The sequence below is a fragment of the Podarcis vaucheri genome (genome assembly GCF_965113315.1).
Source record: "Podarcis vaucheri genome assembly, chromosome: 15".
NCBI lineage: Eukaryota > Metazoa > Chordata > Lepidosauria > Squamata > Lacertidae > Podarcis > Podarcis vaucheri.
In genome coordinates, this window is record NC_138753.1 from 21,502,242 (window position 1) to 21,522,121 (window position 19,880).

The 19,880-nt window shown below is 44.5% G+C and overlaps 2 long non-coding RNA genes across 3 annotated transcripts; one reads left to right on the forward strand and one right to left on the reverse strand.

Moving 5' to 3' along the window:
* The first annotated feature begins 5,115 nt into the window (after positions 1 to 5,115).
* LOC309519870 lies at positions 5,116 to 19,510 on the forward strand. 2 transcript variants are annotated; one of them, XR_014214032.1, is made up of 3 exons: positions 5,116 to 5,379; positions 14,283 to 14,493; positions 17,337 to 19,510. It is a non-coding gene; the product is annotated as an uncharacterized lncRNA (long non-coding RNA). The 2 variants fall into 2 exon arrangements; XR_014214033.1 differs by lacking the exon at positions 17,337 to 19,510 and having other exon boundaries at positions 14,283 to 14,583.
* Positions 7,040 to 11,458, reverse strand: LOC309519871. The gene is made up of 2 exons (XR_014214034.1): positions 10,886 to 11,458; positions 7,040 to 7,544 (listed from the first exon to the last, which is right to left on the reverse strand). It is a non-coding gene; the product is annotated as an uncharacterized lncRNA (long non-coding RNA).
* Positions 19,511 to 19,880: the final 370 nt, after the last annotated feature.

Below are 19,880 nucleotides of genomic sequence, written 5' to 3' on the forward strand. Positions count from 1 at the left end.
CTGATTCACTTCCACCTGGAGCTGGATTGGGTGGCTCCTATGGACCAATCAGACTGCTGCATTCTAGATCCTATTGTTCTAGGATTCAGTTCAGCACATAACAAGGAGAGTGACAGGGGAATGCACCAAAAAGTGTGGGATGAACAGATGATTAACTGGAAGACATGCAAATGTAACTGAAACCAATCAGGATGACTTCACATTGTTATATAACTTCCCTGTAAACAAATCATAATGAAGGATCAATAAAGACCATACAGAGTCTAGCCTCTGTGTAAGCTTCACGGAAGAAAATCAAAAGGAATGCTCAGTATATAGGTCAGCTAGAGAAGCTGTTTGTTGCATGCGGGTGGGGGCTGTCTCATGGAACTCTAAAACAGGGGTGGGGAAGCTATGCCCCCCCCAGATGTTGCTAACTCTAATTCTCATCAGCCCCAGCCAATGTGGCCAGGGGTGATCACAGTTGTAGACTTCTGGAGCTCCACAGGGTCCCCTGTCCTTGCTTGAAAGACAAAGACATTTATTGCTGTCAATGTTTTCATAGACATAAAGCCCATCAGATGTAGCATCTTTGAATTAAGCTATAGGGTCGCAGATCTTCCAAGTGTCCCTATTTTCCAGGGACAGTTCCCGATCTACATGAGCTTTTCCGGGTTTCTGATTTGATTCTGGAATGTCCTGTTTTTGCTTAGGATGTCCCTATTTTTAGCAGAGAAATGCTGGAGGGTTGGAGTTAAGCGATCCCTGAGTCAAGGAGATAAGTAACTATATAACGTCTGAAAGAAATCTGAGGGCAACCCTATACAGGGAAGTTTTTTAATGTTTTATTATGGGTTTTGTATATGTTGGAAGCTGCCGAGAGTGGCTAGGGCAACCCAGTAAAATGGGGGGGTGGTGGTGTATAAATAAAATAAAATAAAATAAAAATAATGGAATATTGACATTCCTATTTTCATCAGAGAAATGTTGGAGGGTGTGGGGTCAGCAGAGTCACATGGCACAATCTTTGCTTGGTTTGCCAAGGAGCAGGGGATCACATGAGCGAATAAATATTCCCTATAGGCAAACCTTTGTGTATGAGAATTAGGTCTTATGAAGGCAAAACAATATGTGATTCCACTGATGCTGCAGTCTAGCTCTCAGGGAGCCATCACCAGTGAACAATGCAGCACCGATGTGTGCTTTTAGGTTTAATCTGCTGAGCTGATTTTCATTACAAAATGCGGGTTAAACACATGCAGAATCAGAGATGCGTATTCCCTAGCGATGGCACAGGGAGTAACAAGAATACAGGGGCCTACTGGGGTTATATCAATCCATGTTTAAGAGGGGTTTTCATAAAAAGGACAAATGTGTAGCATTGTAGTGCCATCTGCTCAGGTGAAAGAGTGTGCCACGTTTGCCCCCTTTGCAGCGGGCTCAGATGGCAATCCATTACTACTTAATTGCACATTGCTGAATTGGCTGTTGCTGCTTCTCCATTGCTGATTGGTTGGTTAAGGCATCTCCTTTCCCACTGGCTGAGAGCACGCCTTCAGCCAGCAGGCAATAAATGGGAGCATGTTAAGCTTCTGCCCTCAGTCCACGTTGTCATCGTTTTCTCCATAGGACTCTCTTTTCTCTCTCTCAGCCTGAGATGCAGAAGCTGGTCGATAACACCAGACCTGCAGCTTTCAAGTCCAAGCTTTCCAATTTCTGGCAGAAGAAACAATAAGAAGGAAAAGCTTTGCTCATGGGGTGGCATTGCATGGACATCCAGGGCAGTGGCAGAAAAGCTTTATGCTGTCAGCTCTCTGCTGACTTGTAAATATCCCACAAGGTGTTTGTGGAAAAAATGGGCAACAAACCTTTTACAACCAAAGGGACACATCCCCTTTGGGGTAGCCAACTGAGGGCTCTACGCCAATGGTAGGTGGAGCCAGAGGCAGAAGTGGGGGTTCATCTACACCTCTGTTTGCCCTGCTGCTTTCCTCCAGGATAACCTGTGGTTTACTGCTGAATTGGACCAAATAGCAATTGAATTTTCCATTTGTTCTGATTCAGTGGCAAACAGCATGTTCTCCAGGGGAAAGCTGCAAGACAAACACAAAACCACTTGGACATGTGCTTTCTAGCCATGGGGCAAATGCAAAAGTGGACAAGCTCTAAGTGAGCAGCTAATGCAAATGCTACCATTGTAGTATAATAATAATAATAATAATAATAATAATAATAATAATAATAAATTTTATTATTTATACCCCACCCATTTGGCTGGGTTGCCCCAGCTGCTCTGGACGGCTTCCAAAACATATAAAAACATCAGATAGTAGGCTCGTTTGAACATACACACACTCCCACCTCTGTATCCTCCATCCAGACAGGCAAGAGGTAATCATCTGAGCTTAAGGATTCATTCCAGCCTGGCAAAAACCATTGGGAGGCAAAGCAGGGCCAGTGAGGGTGTGTGGCTTGGGGAGAGTTAGGAGGGCCAATAGAGAGGTCTTGAGGGCCACATTCAGTATCTGGGCCAGAGGCTCCACATCCGTCTTTGAAAACATGCCAGCTGCAAACTCATTCACTTAGCACCTAGCATGTAATAATTTGTTTCCAATTGAAGCCACCAATATACCTTCAGAACAAGGATGGGGAACCTGTAGCCTTCTGGGTGTTTTTGGACTACAAGTCCCATAATCCCCAACCATCAGGTGAGGCTGATGGGAGCTGGAGACCAACACTGGTGGAGGGTGGTTCACAGCTTCACTATACTGATTGAGAACCCTAGGACGCAATGTTGACGGGTCTGTATCCTGTATTTTGCCCCTACTTCCTGGTGGATAGAATTATAATGCTTTTGAACATGGAGGCTCTCTTCAGATAGCTATTGACAGACCTATCTGCTGTGGGTTTGTCCAACCCCATTTCAAAAGCCATGGCGCCTACTGGTTGTTGCCACATCTTTGAGTAGACAATTTCAAAGCGTTAATGACTCCTGGCTTGCTTCCAGTGAACTCAGTCCTGTCCCCTCGCTGCTAATGAAGCCATTTGGAAGGAGGCAGCAGAAATATTTACCAAACACGGTTAAAAAGACTTCAGGGATGAAAAGCACTTAAGATGTCCAAGGTCTGATGCTGGCGAGATGGCTTGCATGGTCTGTCATTCAGTAAGGGATTACTATTCCAAACACGGCCTTAGTGATTCCACTGTGTGGCATCTAATTAACTGTCAGAAATGCATTGTTGAGGGGATGATGGATTATCCAGTTGAAGGCATTAATAAAGCTCATTCCAGTTTCCTCATGTGCAGGCTGGTACCAAGTGAAGCTAAGCTAAGCAAGAAACTCATTTCCCACTGGTTTGCAAAGCTACCTGAATGACGATCTGCAGGGACTTATCAATTCCCTACAATTAACAGTCTCCGAAATGCCACCTCCTCTGTACTTGACAAAGCTGCAAGGGCGTATGATTGCAGACTTCTAGCTCTCAATCCTTCTGCTAAGCATCCTTTGATACAATGAATTGAAGCAAACTCAGGTTCCCCACTTAAGACCCTTTAAACACTGTGAGGACCATGATCAGAACCCAACCACTTGGTTGGGCCATTCAAGCATTTTACTAAATGGAAAAAGTGATTGCTACATAGCTATGGTAACCCTGAAAGTACATATGCTCCATAGGGATCAGCAGCCAAACTTGAAGTTCCCACTGACCTAAAAGACTGGCAATCCTACCCTGGATTGTGGAGTCCTGGACTTTAGCCCCAAGGTCCAGCCCTAGTTTCACCTCTGGCCCGAAAGGTAGAGCTGGAACAGTGGTTGCAGTCTTTTAGGACAAACCAGGGAACCTTCAGACTCCAGAAACCAAGTTTTACTTCAAGAAACGTGGATTCAGACCTCATTGTGACCCCTAACAATTCACATCTACTAAACTTTAATTTGTCACTGGTGATGGTTTGGCTCTGTTTATCACACATGATTTGCTTTACAATCTCTTTCAGGATGGACTCCATGTGTGAGTGAGCAAACGAGACAGGGGAAGGCAAAATAGCCTCATCTTGAAGGAACATCCCTTTTGTAAATATGTTTGGCAATGAAAACACTGGTCCTTGCTGAGATTTTATATCACCTCCCAGCTTCCTCTCTCTGTTCTGTGGCTAGCTGTTGACTTGGCTTCATATTACAAGGAGATAAAAGATGGGAGCAAAAGAATAGTAGTGCAAAGGATGGATATTGAAGGAGGATGGATTATCAAAGGATACCACTGGTAAGGGATGGGCAGCTAACAGCTCAACCTGCCTTCTATCCTCATTCCGCCCCCCCATCTCTTCCACATCTGAAGAAGAAGAAGAAGAAGAGTTTGGATTTGATATCCCGCCTTTCACTCCCCTTCGGGAGTCTCAAAGCGGCTAACATTCTCCTTTCCCTTCCTCCCCCACAACAAACACTCTGTGAGGTGAGTGGGGCTGAGAGACTTCACAGAAGTGTGACTGGCCCAAGGTCACCCAGCAGCTGCAGGTGGAGGAGTGGAGACGCGAACCCGGTTCACCAGATTACGTGACTACCGCTCTTAACCACTACACCACACTGGCTCTCTGCATTTGTTAAACCAAATATTTATAGTACCGTATACCTCTCTGTTGTGTATAGACTGAGAACACCAGGAGCTGTTTTGTATCTTACAGGTGCCACTCTCATTAAAGAACAGAAATAACTCCAGAAGCCTCTTGTGCAGGGGCAGCCAGTGTGGTACCCTCCAACATGTTGGGCTACAATTCACATCATTCCTGATGATGCTGGCTGAGGCTTGAGGGAATTGGATCCCACATTAGCTGCCTGTGCTGTGATGTGCTGCATCCCAGCACAACGAATTAACTACACACTGTCCCCTTAAGAATATCCCAGCCTCCAAACCCTCTCTTCATTTGGACTAGGAGCAGCCCCACTGCAGACATGCATTAAAAGCCTTATCAAGGATCTGTAAATGTTGCAGCCAAATAAAGTAAATTTCCTGTGTCAATCCTGAATGTCACAGCCCATTGTCTAAGAAGCAACACACCTGGGAGCATCACAAAGGTCTCCATAGATACGTCTAAGGTATGTAAGTCTGTGGCATTATCCCCACATCACAGTTGGGAGCACTGAGGCTGAGGAGCAGTGATCTGATGAATTTATGGGTAAGGCAAGATTTAAATTCCCCCATCACCTATTTTTTTTTCCTAACCGGGGGTTGCTGTCAAAGTTGTAAGAGGCTGTTGTTGGCTTGTAATTATCATGCCAACAGCAACACTGCGAAAATCCCAGCAAAAGCTTCACAGAAGGGCAGGCAAAATAATCAAAGAGTCGGAGAAACTCCCCTGTGAAGAAAGGCTGCAATGTCTGGAACTTTTTGGTATAAAGCAGAGGTGAGTAAGAGGTGACACGATAGAACTTTATAAAATGTAGCTGGATGTTGGAAGATTCAGTGCAGACAAAAGAAAGTACTTCTACGCACAGAGCTTAGTTAAACTGTGGAACTTGCTCTCACAGAAGACACTGATGGCCACCTACCTGGGTGGCTTTTAAAGAGGATTAGAGAAATTCATGGAGGAGGGCTACTGACAGCTTTGCTCTGCTTCCACGGTCAAGCTACCAGTTGATAGAAACCACAGGAGAGGAGAGGGCTCTTGCGTTTGGGTGCTGAATGGGGTTTCCCCATAGGTACCTGTTTGGCCACTGTGAGAGCAGGATACTGGACTATTGGCCTGATCCAGCATGACTCTTCCTAATTTCTGTTGTGTTTTGAATGGACAATATTTTCATATATTTCTGAATGGAAGAAAAGTCAGGGGGAAGTCTTCCATGTGAAACAGTCTCCTATACTAAAAAACCAACTTTTAAAACTATGGGGAATCAGCTCGTTGTGCAAAATGTGCCCTAGGTCTTGTATGGATTAATGTGTTTCACTTTTTCAACCTGAAAACCCAATTCTGATAAGACCTGCAGGGCTGCCTGGAAGATCTTCTTTCTTTTCTTTTCTAAAAATTGTATAATCCTTAACATGCACATCACAGTGATTTTACTGACTGATAGAATATTGTACTTCACAGTGACAGCTTGACATTTTGCCTTATTTGCACAGATGAAAATATCCCAAACTTCCATTTGATAATTCACTTTTTCATAGAACCCACCTTTCCCCCAGCTGCATCTTGCTTCCTCAAACACAAAATACACAGATCAAGAAAGTCTTCATCTTTCTTCTTCACCACTAGACACCATTCAAGCATGTGACCTCCCCCCCCATCTAAAGTGATGCAATCGAGAAAGGGTGGTCACCTACACTCAGTGAATATCTGGAGCTGTTATTTTTTTTTAATTTTATTGGATTTTCACAATTTATATCAACACAAACAATACACAATACAAACATACAAACACAAAAAACAAACATGTATAATTTCATATCCAGTTTTCTTAACCCTTATTTCGCTGACTTCCCCATACCTCCCCTTTCTGCATTCCAATTTCCAAATTTATTTCAGCAAATCCTTCCCCTTAATTTCATCTAATCGTTCCCTTTCCTTTTCTCTTACTTAAACTTTTTCAGTTGTAATCTCTTACTTTCAATAACCACGACATTTTAGCATTCATTAATTTTACAATATTTCTTAAGATAAATTTTAAAGAATATCTGGAGCTGTTAAACGTGATAGCTATGTTCTAATTCCACTGTTGGAGGCAATATGCCTCTGGATGCCAGTTGCGGGGAATCACAAGTTGAAAGAGAAGTGTAGCACTCAGGTCCTGCTTTAAAAGAGGATTAGACAAATTCATGAAGGGTGAGGCTGGTAGTGGCCACTAGCCTCAGGGGCTACATTCTATCTTCACTGCCCAGGTAGGAAGTCTCTGAGTGCCAGTTGGTGGAAACCACAGGAGGAGACAATGCCCTTGTGCTTATGTCCTGCTTGCTAGTTTCCCTGAGGGATCTGGTTGGCCATGGTGATGCTGGACTAGATGCACCATTCTCCTGATCCAGCAGGGATATTCTAATGTTCTTAACTTCAGGACTGAGCTGAGATCAGAACCCAGATACTAATTATACTGATATTTCAAGCACTAGGCACTGCCCATAGAATAAGTAAACATACACATCTTTGTCCATGGGCTTCCCATGGAAAGTAAAAATAACATTCAAGGAGGGAAGGGAGCGAAGAAGACTAAAGCCTTTGTCAATATTGCCCTTCCTGAGCAGATCAGCTTGACAGAGGCCATTTCTAACAGACAGTCTTCCATCAGACCTCTGCATTGGCAATTAGGCTTCCCCAAGCTTGAATCTCTTGGGGGAAATAGTTTAGCTGAGTCCTTTTGCTTCCCTGGCTGGGAGATTGACACTCCTCCGCCAGATGTCCGTTTCTGACTGCACAATATCGTTCCCACAAATGAAGCAGAAGCTGGATGTTCATTCTGACTCTCCACTTAATGGTGAAATATCTTCTTCTGGGGTGGCATGATGAGGGGCAGTGGGGAGGAGGAGCAGGAAGAGGTGCCAAGCATCTGGTCACTGTTCCTCTTCTCTGATGCTGCGCCACTGAGAGGAGAATGAAATGAAAAGGACCATGACGCACCATTACACATCAGCTCATCTTGCAAGCCAGACATTTAAAGTGCTATGATGTCACTTTAAACTGTCATGGCTTCCCCCAAATAATTGTGGGAGCTGTAGTTTGTCAAGGGTGCTGAGAGTTGTAACAATATCCCCATTCCACCTCCCAGAACTACAATTCTCAGCATTCCCTGATTATTCAGTAGGGTTGCCATATTTCAAAAAGTGAAAAATCTCAACTACAAAATGAAGTTTTTGAGCTATTTTTTAAGGTAATTCTCCAAGATATACGCTTCCAATGTGGGTTGCTATACATGTGGATTTCCCCAGACATTCCAGCGATTTCTGCCCAGACACTGTTTCTGATGGCCAAATCCTATCTATGTCTGGAAAATTCCAGACGTATGGCAGCCCTATAACCACTCTGGCAATAAAGAGAAGAGGCCTCCCCCCTAGCAGCTCCCAGAATTCTTTGGGGGAACCCATTACAGCTGGAAGTGGTAGCATAGTGCTTAGAAGGTATGGGGTGAATGTGGCCTTTGTTTGTCTGAAGTGCAAATTCGGAGCACAGCAAAATGCTTCAGAGAACCAAGGAGGTTTATTTGTTTTTTGTTTTTTTAAAAGCTCTGAAATTCACCATTCCATGATGGCAACACCCTTTGAACTGATAGCCATGGAAGGCAAAATCCTATTGGTTGGAACAATTTGGATAGTCCAGACAGCTGTTAACGCTGCCTGGATGCATATTGCCCTTGTTGCCAGCCTCCAAGGATGAAAAAGAGAGGTGTTTTGCGATGCGGGTAGTTTGCATGTCAGGCCACTCTCCAGCTCCTGATCCTTTGCTGTATATGCTGCCATGTGCATTTAAGATGCAGAGAACACTGTTGGCTGTTAGTCCAGGTGGGCCAGGCTGGTGTCACAGTTCAGGCTAGCAAATAAGGATCAGAGGCAGGTATAAAGTCAAATGTCAAGTCATCATCCAAGGTAAAGGAAAATAGTATCTTCACACCAGAGTCAAATTGCTTGGCCTGAAGAGAAAGCTTTTAAAGTAAGACTTTTCTGGGCCTCGTAGATAGGGATTGGCCCATGGAGTCAGCTGACTAATGCTAGATGGAAGTCCTGGTTCAGCTTCTGTCCTGTATTCATGTCTCACAAAGACATCCTGTTAACCATGAACAAACAGCAGTCATGTTGGCTGGGTACGTATATATCCCTCAGTCTTAAAGAGCCCGTGGGTGCATCTAAGTTAGATGGGGATGGTTATCACTTGGTGCCTTCCTCAAAACACCCCCTTACTGCTCTGATTCCTAAGGACAAGAGTCTTCTTTGTACCAGAACTGCTGGTGGCTAAGACACAGCGAGCGTTTAATGAAAGGATATTAACAACCACTGCCTGTTGACGATCAGGGTGAGAGTTTGATACTGGCAGGCAATTAGCGATGAAACATTTCTCCAAGCACTCAGAATCTGACGCTGCTTCAATCAGGATTTAGGCTGGTCAGAAAGCAGCCATAAAGCAAAACCCTCCATGACAAAAAGCGGAAACAAATTAACACAGACTGTCAAGACTGCTTCATCCCTTTGATTTGGAGATGGTCCTTTGAGGGGAAGAGAGCAGAGGCAGTGCTTCAGAGTAGAGAACTGTCTTTTCCTGGTGTATCAACCAAGGAGTCATCCTCAGGGGAACTGGATTAACTGGAAGTGGGCCAGGCATCCTTTTAGGTCTGGTAGGACACGGTGCTATGCTGGAAGCAATAATCGAGGTTTGGCTCAACATATTGTCAGGGGGTCAGCAGTCAGATGCTGGAGCAGGTGGTCAAGAGATGGGGAGCAAGAATGGGCATCATTCTTCCACTTCCCAGGACTATATTCATCCCCTGCAAAGGTAAGAGAAAAATGGTATTTCTGTGTAGGTGTCAGGAGCCCTGAGTGGGAGGGAGGAAAGCCTGGCTGAAAGGAAGGCACTTTTGCACAACCCTACAAATTATTGCCTAGGGATGCGGGTGGCGCTGTGGGTAAAACCTCAGCGCCTAGGGCTTGCCAATCGCATGGTCGGCGGTTCGAAACCCCGCGGCGGGGTGAGCTCCCATCTTTCGGTCCCAGCTCCTGCCCACCTAGCAGTTTGAAAGCACCCCTAAGTGCAAGTAGATAAATAGGTACCACTTTCTAGCGGGAAGGTAAATGGCATTTCCGTGTGCTGCGCTGGTGCCGGCTCGCCAGAGCAGCTTCGTCATGCTGGCCACGTGACCCGGAAGTGTCTTCAGACAGCGCTGGCCCCCGGCCTCTTAAGTGAGATGGGGGCACAACCCTAGAGTCGGACACGACTGGCCCATACGGGCAGGGGTACCTTTACCTTTACCTTACAAATTATTGCCAGGGCACCAGACCAGAAGGCGTCCTGGTGATTGTCAGCAGGGTTGCACCAGAGCACCTTTTGGTTCAGTGCTCTGGCAGAATCCTGTTGACTTGCACCAGAGTGAGTGATGCTCTGGACTCACATCAGAGCACTGGACCCCAAAAATGGGACATTCTGGGAACCAAACAGAAGCCGGAATTGGTTTCTGTGATCTGTGATGTCCTGCTTAAAATGGGACACTTGTGGGGTATGTCCTCCAGGAATTTGTTTAATCCTCTTTCAAAGCAATCTAGGTTGGTAGCTATCTCTGCTTTCTGTGGGGGTGAGTTCCATAGTTAACAAATAATAATATTACTAAACAATAGGAAGCCTCTGTTTCTGACCCGCTTGGGTGGGGTGGGAAAAAAGGAAGGAAGACACAAGCTCTTTGATCTAAGTCCTGCTCCCTTCAGCATTTTGTAGTAAAGCAGGCTATGGAGGCACTGGGCAATGGCCTCCAATCTCAGGTGGATTATTAGCCCCAGTAATGAAGAGCATAGCTCATATGAAGGACAAGGCGTTTTCAAAACCCATTAATTTTACTCATAATGGGGAATTAATGTGCAGAAAGGCAATGCCAGCCCAACAGTAATTGCTTTTTTTGGAAGGTTTGGAACAGTCAGGAAGTAAAACTCATTTTCAGGCAATGCTTTCTTCCCACCCCCAACTCCCTTTCTATCTTTCAGAAGAATTGAATTTTTTTTTTTTAAAAAAAAATGCTGCTGCTTTTTCTTCATTATGGGTTGTTATATTTCATCATTACAAGACTTTCATATTTCAGCGCTTTCTCATTACATTTTTATAATTCCCCCTCTCAATATTAACATATAGGGGCAGAGCTGACGAGTCAGACTCAACAGGCTGCGGCCTATATTAATGTTTCAGTGTGTGGCGGAGTTAATTAGTGGCCATAATTCTCAGTGCTTCTGACCTTTGAGCAGGTGGCAGAAATCTGTTTTTGGTCCACCACTTCTGAATTACATGTCTGCCTTCCTGTCAATGAGACCTCCCTTTGGGAACATGGCTAATGCGTTCTGAAATTCCAAAAGCATCCATTGTGACGTCATCAGATTGCAAATAGATTCCACACACCCGAAACCTGTTTCCACAATGATTTTTTTGCTGAAGTACCCTCTTGTAAGAACATAAGAAGAACTCTGCTGGTTCTGGCCAATGGCCCATCTAGCCTAGTATCCTGTTCTCACCATGACCAACCAGATTCCTGTGGGAAACCCACAAACAGGGCCCAAACATGAGTGTAGGTGAGTTCAGACTCCAAGTATGGATGGGGGCAGATGCTCCCATCCAAGCTTCAACCTCATGCAAATCCATGTATATCCTCCAACAGGGGCTTCATGATGACATTCTTACATTTTTATTATATAGAAATGCCAAAATGGACACATGCACTCATCCCTACATTAGAACAGGTTTCACCAAATACAAATGAATTAGAAAAAAAATCCATGTGCCATCATAACTGTTAATTCATATCAGTACATACCTTGCTAAATCAAGGCTAATGCAAAAACATTCACTGGGCAGTTTCCTGTATAAGCTGTGAGGGGAGAAGGTCCTCCAGTCTTCTCTAAATCCTCATTTTACATAGAAAAATGCATCAGGAAGAAGGATAATTTGAACACTCTTTCTTGACATAGTTTATGCCTGTGCAGGGAATTTTTTTAGAAGCAATACTCAAATGTATGAACCCCTACCTGGAAGCCATGAAGCCTTGCAACCACATGATTCTTGAGACCATATTAACTGATCTTCAGTAAGATTTGAACATAGGAAGCTGCCTTAGACAATCCATTTAGACTAATATTGCCTACTCTGATTTGCAGAGGCTCTCCAGGGTCTCAATCAAAGGCCCTTTTCCTAGCCTACCTGTCTGGGCTCTTTCAAACTAAGGATGCTGGAGATCAAACCTGGAACCTTTTGTATGAAAGCATCTGCTCTGCCACAGAGCTATGTTACAGTTTCCAGTTGACTGGTGAAGAAAACCAGCACCCGCTCTTCCTGGGTACAGGTTTATGCGCATAGAGGCAGCCCAAGACCATTTTGCCTGCTTCGACTCACCTGCTTCTGCACATTAGAATTTCCAGCCTATAACGATGGAGCAAAAAGGTTAATAGCAAAGCTTTAATACAGTATTAAAAACTGTTTTGCAATTCCCTGATGGCCAAGTCTCATTTAACCACCTTTAATAGTTCTAGTGCCCCTTGTACCCATGATCAATAGCTTGCATGATCTACTATATATAAGGAGATAGTTGGGAAACTGCAGTTGGAAAACGATGCCCGTTGTAAAGAGTGGGCAGACTGAGGTTAGAGGGCTGTGCCTCATTTGCCCTAACAGACTAGCCTCTGGAGGCAAATTAGTCCTTCCTAGCTACACCCTTTTCTTGGATGCTCAGTATGTTTTGGCTTGTTTAAACCCACCAAAACACCTTGGGGGCACTGATGGGGTGCACGCATCCAGGCAGCAGAGATAAAGGGGGTATTTATGAGACCCCCCCCTTGAGCACACTGTGTTTTCTATGTGGACTTTATGATTTGCATTTTTGTTGTTGTTTAGCATCCAAAATGCACATTTTTGTTTAGCATCCAAAATGCATATTTTTTTAAAAAAATAATTTTTATTTTTCAGTTTTTCAAAAATTTACTGACATACAAATCACAAACACACAAATTGCATAAATTTCCCATAGACATATCCCCCCCTTTGTGGTTTCATTTTCATTTTTTAAAACTGCAATTTATACCTGAATCCACCCTGCTAACGAACTTATTTGGATACAAGAATTTTTCAACTATTCCACAAATTTTCCCCAATCCCCAAATGCACATGTAAAAGGTTAATTTCAAGAGCTGTCAAACTGTGATTTTCTATGACTGAGGTAGTTATTTGCAGTTGGTAGAGTTATGGCAGTTAGCTGAACAGTCTTAACAAAGCAGTGGGTATTTTATGTTGTGCTCCTGTTTGCCTCACAGTTAGTTAGTCTGTAACAGTTTAAGAAACATCCACCTGCATTGTATATTTAATCTGCAACTGCAAGGACACTTAGTAAAAGTTATTTGTCCTTTAAACTTTGAAAGAGAGTGTATTGCATAGTTTTTATAGGAGGGAAAAGGAGAACTAATTAACAGGTCAAACGACCCAGGGCTGTCTTCCGCAAAGCCCTGCTAAATGGGAACTAGAGTTTAATTCCCACAAAAGCAACCTACCAAAAACGAAAAGAAAAAAAGGACATACAGTGGTACCTCGGGTTACATACGCTTCAGGTTACAGACTCTGCTAACCCAGCAATAGTACCTTGGTTTAAGAACTTTGCTTCAGGATGAGAACAGAAATTGTGCTCCGGCGGCGCGCCGGCAGCGGGAGGCCCCATTAGCTAAAGTGGTGCTTCAGGTTAAGAACAGTTTCAGGTTAAGAACGGACCTCCGGAACGAATTAAGTACTTAACCCGAAGTACCACTGTACATTAAAACCAATGCAAAAAACTACAATGGAGTAAAAGCTAAAAACACATTCATATTATAAAAAGGCAGGAATAGACCATCCCACTTACCAAAGGAAGCCATAGATGATAAAAGGCTGAAGGCCTGGAAGAAGAGAAACATTTCTGTTTGGTGCCTAGAGATAGGCAATGATGGTGCCAGACTTGCCTCCCTGGGGAGAGTGTTCCATAAGTGGGAGGCCACCACCGAGAAGGTCCATTCACATGTCAACACCCTCTGCACCTACCTTGGAGAGGGCACAAGGAGAAGACCTTGCATGATGAATGCTGGGTCTTTGTTGGCTCATGTGGGCTCCTGAGCTACATAAGGCTTTATAGGTTTAAAGCAGCACTTTGAGCTGAGCCCAGAAATTCCATGGAAGCCAGTGCAGTCATGCCAGAAGTGGTGTTTTATGTTCAGACTATCTTGCGTTGGTCAACAACCCGGCTGCTGAATTCTCAACCAGCAGCAGTTCCAAAACTGCCATCAAGGGCAGCCCCATGTATATTGCATTGTGGTAATCTAACCCAAAAGATACCAGAGCCTAGACTACAGAAGCTATGCTATCACATCCCCTATTTCCCCCTTTAAATGTACACACAGAAGCCACAGCCTCGAGGTGGAGGTGCCAGTTTGTCAGAAACAAAGCCTGCATACATCAAGGCTACCTGGCTGTGAGCCAGGCAACACCCTCCCAAGGTGCTCCCCCCCCCACTGCACACCAACCTTTAATTAATTAAAGGAAAGCATCTAAAACAAATGAAAATAAAAGCTCATTTTGCTGCAAACAATACACTTTTTTCTAGCTTCCTCCTTCTCTTTTGTCAGGAGAAGAAAGACAAGAAACGGCTAATTTCCAAATCAGGAAGAAGGCGAATATTGTTGGATCCCACTTGGAGAAAGCCATTACCCAAATTAATGCTCCTAAAATGGACAAGGAACCTGTCCATTTCTGCTGTTTTTGTAGAGTCTGTCAGCTTTTTTCGGTGTTATGTAAGCACACAGGCCATCAGGCTAGCTCACTGCTCAGTGAGCAGAGGTGAGGTTCGTGATTTCAGGCATTATTATAACATCAAACTGTGTCTCCCTGTATCAGTCTTCATAAACAACTGGGGTTCGTCAGCTCAAATCCTGCTTTGCATTTTGTCGGTAAGAGAGGTGAAATTTATGGTAGCTAGGGGGAGCAGCAGGGCCATCGTGGTGGTGTCTCCGAGGCTGTGAAATAGGAAGTTGCAGCTCTTCAACTGCTTTCAAGAGGGGCTGCAAAGTGTTCCTATGCTGGCTTGTCTTTGGTCTGTCTGGTCAAGAGTTAAACATGGAAGAGGCGGAAGTCAGGGAATCTTCTCTTTCAAATCTTAGAATTGCAGAATTGCAAGCGAGGGTTATCTACTCCAACCCGTTGCAATACAGGAATTTCAACTAGATCATACATGACAGATGGCCATCCAACCTTTGCTTAAAAACCTCCAAGGAAAGAAAGCCCATCACCTCTCATGGGATTCTGTTCCACTGTCAAACAGCTCTTACTGTCAGAAAGTTCCTTCCTTGTAATTTGAATCCATGGGTTTGGGTCCTAGCCTCTGGTGCAGGAAAAAGCAAGCTGGCTCCATCCTCCATGTGACAGCCCTTTAGATATTTGAAGTTGACTGTCATATCTCCCCTCAGTCGCTTCTTTACCATCCTAAACATACCCAATGCCCTCAACCATTCATTGTAAGAGACCCTTTTAAACCTTTGTACAGTAAGCTAATTTTTACACACACACACACACACACACACACACACACACACACACACACACACCCCTGTATACCCCCTCCAGGCAAAGAAGAGGCAGGATCAAACGTCAAGGAGGCAAAAACACTTGGGATATGAAGCTGGTGATGGGGAGGAGGCCTGGGAAGAGTTATGAGGGCCAGAGAGAGAGAGGCCTGGAGGGCCACAATTGGTCCCTAGGCCTGGGTTTTGGATCATGATGTTACCAAAGGTAGTACATAGCTCTGGAACTGTAAAGAAAGTACACTACAGCTTCTGCCATCAGCCAAGGAAACTAGAGCCACTGGGAGGCTGTATACCTAGAGTTGCCATATTCTCAAAGTGAAAATCTGGATAAAGTTGTTATCCTTCCTTCCTTCCTTCCTTCCTTCCTTCCTTCCTTCCTTCCTTCCTTCCTTCCTTCCTTTTGTCAAGGTTGTTGAGCTTGACATTTTTGGGCTTTTCTTGAATTTTAAAAGCATTAAGAATAAAATAAATTGTCCTGCTTGCCATACGTCCAGGTTTTCACAAACATTTTGCTGAGTCATCAAAAATCCATCCAGATGCCATTTTGCAGCCAATTCCCAGATGTGTTTGGAAAAAGCTGGATGTATGGCAGCCCTAATATACCCTGTCTCTTAGGATGATCAAAAGGCAAGAAGGAGACCACCCTGGTCCCAGTCACTGACTGGAGAAGGAGCAGCTGTAGGAGGCTTGCATCCCTGCCTGAAGGAACACTCAGCTCCAGCTGCCTGTAGCTCCAGGACTGCAAAAGCCAAGAGAAAGGTCACTCATGATCCAGCAATTGGCTGAAACCACAAGAACCATAAGTTGCTATTTGACCTTGAACACCAGCAAGGGAAGATTAGCCTGGTCTGAACTGTATAAAAATGGCTGCTTAAAGTCCAGAATGGGCTGATCTGTTGGCTTCTCCATTTCCGATTTTCCCAGACATAAGTTCATCCCTCCATATCTTCATATTTGTTTGAGAATTTTCTCCTTCACAAAAGAAGTACTCATGAAAAATTATCAGCAATTTAGTGTGAATTTGCCCTAATAGACACACCATTCTAGACACATTTTTGCAAAGCCATTTCCCCTTATACAGTCATACCTTGGGTTGGGAATGTGATCTGTGCGGGAGGCATGTTCACAACCCTAAAGCGCTGCATCTGCGCACATGCATGACACAATTTGGTGCTTCTGCGCATGTGCGAGCGCTGAAACCCGGAAGTAACCCGTTCCGGTACTTCTGGGTTTGGCGCGGTCCACAACCCGAAAACGTGCAACCCACAGCGTTCATAACCTGAGGTATGAGTGTGTCATGCATTGTGGCATGCTTGCTTCACTAATATATGCATTTTGTATGCACACTTCACCCCAGTATATGCATTTTTGTACACATTACTGGAGACATACTGCTAGAGAAATGCATTGCAAAATTTGGGGAAGTGCAAAATTCAGTGGAGGGTTGTATTTCAGTTCACATTTTGTTTTGGAACGTCTGAATTAGGTAGGTTTCCTCTTTAAATGAGAACTGAACTGAATTTCTCTGCCATTCCTATTTATAACCATCTACTTTTTGTGGCCTCTAATAACTGATCTGCCCTTCTCTGCCTTTCCTCTCTACTCATTTTCCCTTCTATGTCTGTCTTTTTAGCTTAGAAGGCTGGTGGCAACCACCCTCACTTTTAAAATTGATGTGAGTCACTCTGCGAAGCAAAACTGCGTGAAAAGCAGGAGACAAATACAGGAAATAAATTAAGAAAAACAGTACTTGTCCAACTTGCAGTGTGAACTGGTGAATTGTATCCATGACATGGTCCGGTGAATTGTATCCATGACATGGTCAAACAACAGAAGGAACTTTAATCCATGTCCCTGAATGCCAAGCCCAGGTCACTGCAGAACTCGTTTCTACAGGAGGCAGTCATGTATGTTGCTTTGGATGGCTTTAAAAGAAGATTAGACAAATTTGTGGGGGACAAGGCTGTCAATGGCTACTAGACACAGCTGCTATGCTTTGCTTTAACTGCCAGAGACATCATCTCTAAATACCAGCTGCTAGAAACCACAGGAGGGGAGAATTACTGTTGTTCTCATATCTCACCTCTGGGATTCCTACAGGTACCTGGTTGGCCACTGTGAAAACAGGATGCTGGATTAATGGACCATTAGCCTGATCCAATTGGAGGTTCTTACGCTCACATGGTGCATTATAAACAGTTTCATACTGCAAACCAGGTAATTGCAAATATTGGCTACATTGCCACTTAAGATGACATTTTGAGTGGCAGTTGAAAATGAGGTTTCTTTACATTTTCTGTTTTCATAGTAATGAAAGTGGAAGCCGAAAAATGTCCCTTTCTCCTTCAACTTGCCCAAATGACGTCCATGCTTCCTGCGCTTCCTGTTTATATTTATTGCCACCCCATTAACATCCCCCTCCCATTGCATCCTTGCAGCAATTCCCTCCTCAGACCAGCACATTGGCACATTTAACCTTCTGCTATGTCCACATTATGCACTGAGCTACGGCAAATCGTTTACCTGGGCAGTGAACTCTACCGAGCCGCATTCCAAATACAGCGATTTATTTGATACATTTCTGACAAGGGAAGCGACGTAAAAGGTCTCGCTTTTCTGACCGAGGTAAATAGCACATCATAATATAATCAGCAAGCAATACTAAAGAGCAATTCAAGGACTCTGGAGGGAAACATGTTGCCGGCTGATAAATGATTGGACATGACATTCAACATTTCTGATAGGGGATCTGACGGTTAGGCCAGAAAGATGTGTTCACTGAAATGTGGCCTATAGTATGTAGAGAGGATGTGGGGAACATTTTTAAACTTGGGGCCAAATTCTTTCACAGGTAATCTTCTGGGGGCCACATGCAATTGGTGGGTGGGTTCAAAGCAAAAGTTGATGGGACAATGAATGTGTAGTAGACTATATTCCACCCATGCAAAAACCAGAGGTTTCTACACACAGCCATACACCTGTTCTCTCTCTCTCTCTCTCTCTCTCTCTCTCTCTCTCCCCCCCCCCATTCAGGTAAGCAATAGACATCATCACATTTCAAGGGAGTGATCTTCCTGGGTAGATAAACCACATAAATTGAAACCACATCCAAGGCACATTTAAAGCACACAGCTTCCACCCCAAAATCCTGGGAACTGCAGTTTCCCACTCATAGAGCTATGATTCGCAGTACCCTTAAAAACTACCGTTCCCAGGATTCTTCAGGGAACATCATGCACTTTACATGTGTGTTTAAATGTAATGGGGAACATTTTCCAGCCCAAGGGCCACATTCCCTTGTTGGCAACCTTCCAAGAGCCACATGCCAGCTGTGGGTGTGGTCAAAGGCAAAAGTAGATGAGGCAACTCACATGAGTGGGCCAATGCATCCTACCTCCCAAGTGCTCCAGAAAAAAATGGGGCATCCTATTTTTTTCATGCAAGATCATGGTGGCCACATGACGTGTGATGCTAATTATTTCCCCCAAGAGTTAAATGATAACTAATCAGAGGCAGCTACAGGAGAGCTATGAGATTCAGGTGAGGGTCAGATGCCTTGTCAATCCCAGCAGGCATCTGGCCTGCCCAGGCCTCCAGCCTGCCCACCATTCTCCTAAAGAAAAGAAGCATAGCATGGAAGACTTGTGTATAGTACACAGATCTGAAAGGGCCACAAAGGGTAAACCACCCAAAAGGTATCCTGAAGAGTTTGCTAAAACAGTCATAGCAGATACAGATGTTGTTAGTAAATCAGAGAAGGTTTGGGAACTGTTATGTAGTGGGTTTAACACATTTTATGTTACAAGGTGCGTTCTAACCAATCGTATAAGCACTGGTAGACGAACATTCTAATGGCAAGTAAGCGCATGGACTTTCAACTGTCAACTGTCAACTGTCAACGGTCAGTTCATGCTCAGCATTATGACTGTGTTGTCCAGTCAGTTCGGTTCTTGTTTTCCTATGAGCGAGCTGTGGTCACTGACAAATGTTGAATAAACATAGTTGAGAAACTTATACTGCCTTGGGCTTCTGACTTTTTCCGAACATTCAACATTGGTGATGAGGATGGGGTTGATGAGCTCCCACTGGCTGCCAGAGGCCCAAGACCGCACCGCCGCTTGCCGCCTCGCAGTAAGCGTGACCTTACTTAGCAAATAGTCCCGGAAATGAGACCGTGCCTGCAGCATCTTCGTAACCACCCACAATCGCACAAGTGACTGCTCCAGGTCCGAGGATGGCCACCAGTCATAGTTGGCCACCACTGGACCTTGATGTGCGCCTAAGAAGGAGCTACGTCCGATTACAAGGCTTCACTAGGGAGGCAGACAAGGTGGATGTGCTACTGACGGTGCTGGGAAGTTCAAAGAATTTGTAACCAAGAATGGAATCCACCACATTCATTCCACTCCTTTTCACCGGGCCACTAACAGCCAAGCTGAACGCATGGTCCGTAATACCAAAGATGCGCTTAGGCGCATAGTGCATGGAGACTGGACTCTCCAGCTAGCGGAGTTCTTATTGGCCCAACACATCACCCCAAGTGCAATGACTGGCTGGAGCCTGGCTGAGTTGCTTATGGGGAGGAGGCCAGTGTGGTGTAGTGGTTAAGAGCAGTAGACTCGTAATCTGGTGAACCAGGTTCAT